This window comes from Hippocampus bargibanti, linkage group LG04, assembly GCF_051943395.1.
Source record: "Hippocampus bargibanti isolate YZ-2025 linkage group LG04, ASM5194339v1, whole genome shotgun sequence".
NCBI lineage: Eukaryota > Metazoa > Chordata > Actinopteri > Syngnathiformes > Syngnathidae > Hippocampus > Hippocampus bargibanti.
Window position 1 is genome coordinate 15,217,501 of NC_142737.1, and position 2,454 is coordinate 15,219,954.

Sequence of the window (2,454 nt, forward strand, 5' to 3'; positions counted from 1 at the left end):
TCGATCTTGGACCGTGTATAAGTACGTTCTAGCTGTTCTTCATTAGTATGAAATTGAATTGGCTCTGCCTCCTCAAGCATGTAACTAATTCGACACCATTTGAACTGCAGGGGTGTGCGTTTCACTAAACATTGCTAATTTAGCAATATTGCTAATATATTGCTAAGTTCATTGTTAACGCTAAAAACGTGTCTCACTAAACATCATTTAGCAATATTGTTAACGTTTAGCAATATTGCTAAATAGCAAAGTTTAGTGAAACGCGCCCCAGGTTAGCCGACTGCTCATACAACATACTAATAATTACTTCTTGATCTTTTTGATCCGTTGTAGATTTCACACATATATACACTATACACAGTGTTACCTAATCCTCTACAATTTCTGATTTAGTCCAATTCCGATCACCAATTAAGTATGATCATTCTTTATGAATGTTATTTTTTTCACGTTTGAAGATTGGTTACAATCACACTCAAAAGATAATTATACTATGTATTTGAATTTTCAATCTTAAAGATCTGTCATTTCTATTATTCATAACATTTTTAGACTCTGAATAAATATACATCAATAGTGGTGTATTTAATTGCAATTGTATGTTTTGGATTATAAAAACATTATAATCCAAAGCATATCTGATCTTGAAAGTTGAGGTTTTTGGACTTGTCCGACTTCACATTGCGCCGAAAGACGACGTGAGAGTGAAGTATTTGTCTTCTAAAACATATTTAGCCACAAAGTATTAAAATTTCGTCAAATACCGGAAGAAAATCGACGAAAAACGAGCAAAAATTATTCATATGGTACAGAACTGTGTCAGAGGCTACAACTCGTGATGTCATCAGTGACGTCACGACTTGGTGACCGCGGGGCGCAATGCTATTGCCTCCTTTGGGCACTTATCTATTTCTATGATACAGGTAGATTGCTTACCCTGGCAACAAGCGATGGCTGAAATATGATTGGTTTAATGCTTAAATATAAAAACACATCTGCATGCAGAGCAACAGAGGAAAAGTAATGAAAGGAAGCTGAAAGACAACTTTGAAATTATTTAACAAGAATTCATGGACAAAATATAATTAACTTTAGGCCAGCAGAGAAGGCTTTGCAGGCCTTGACCGTTTTCCCTCTGACAGATGCCCATTTCACGGTAAGATCAGAGCATTGTCATCAAATGGTGAGTATAGTTTTTGCTTTTTTGAATGTTGCTATGCCAATGAGCATTTTGTGTTTGGGAGCCTTTTACTGAGCGAGTTGCTTGTTCTGTAGCCACAAAAGGACATAAATCTTCTTGTGCCGGTCCCAAGCCCGGATAAATGCAAAGGGTTGTGTCATGAAGGGCATCCGACGTTAAAGCTTGGCCAAAACAAACATGCGGATCAAACCTCAAGATGGAGGACACTGATTTGCTGTGGCGACCCCTTTGAAGGGAAAAGCCGAAAGGAAAAGATTTACAAACTAAATGTAAAAAATCCATAAAATTTTTATTGATACTATCAGTTCCCAAATGTGTATTTTTCTATTTTGTGGCATTTTGTAACATATTTCAAATTTGATGGGGTACCCGTGAAAAAGTACGTGCTTGCAAAACGTGACAAAGTGACCCATACAGACGATCGGTTCGGAATAGGCCTCAGATCATTTAGTGGAGCATCCATTTTGACAAATGGGCATGATGCCCAGCATACAGTAGATGGAAAATATCTGTCAATTTCCAATCGGCATCAGCTGCATCTGCTGGTCCCAGGCAGCTCTGGTGCTTTGCATACACCAATGCATGTAAATCTAATCTCCCCAGGAAGTGTTCCTTGAACCAATCAGCATTCAAATTCACTAGACCCGGGCTAAGCAGTGCAAAACTAAATCTGGACACTCTGGTGAATGTACTGCATTGCTCTGTTCAAGGTTAAATTGATGTCACATGGTTTCTGGATGCCATTTTTTTTTTTGCAAAATGTTTTGCAAAGTCATCCCAGACGAGACGTGTGAATTAATGCAATTTCATCTTTCAAAATCATTCTTTGTGATTTGCACACATTTAATAATGGGTATCTTTGAATAGTGTAATGCGTTTGCTTTAATTGGGTTAGATATTTGTCTTGTGATTAGATAATAATTCGTTCTGAAATGCTCAAAGTGATGTTTACCGTATTTTCCGGTGTAAAAGGAGCACCCAAAATCCTTGATTTTCTTCAAAAGATGACCCCTCTCCTTATATGCAGGCATGCCTTATATGTGAAGTAATATGGAGCCACAACAGGTCTCGCAACAACTGTCAACAGCCACCGACTCCATTTCCCCCAGTAGAAGTCGTGCGTAACCCCAGCCTCTACTGTCGCACCTTATAATGTGGTGTGCCTTATATTTGGAAAACTTTTATCAATTGATATATTATATTAGGAAAACTTTTTTCAGTCATTGTAGGTGTGCCTTATAGTCCGGTGCACC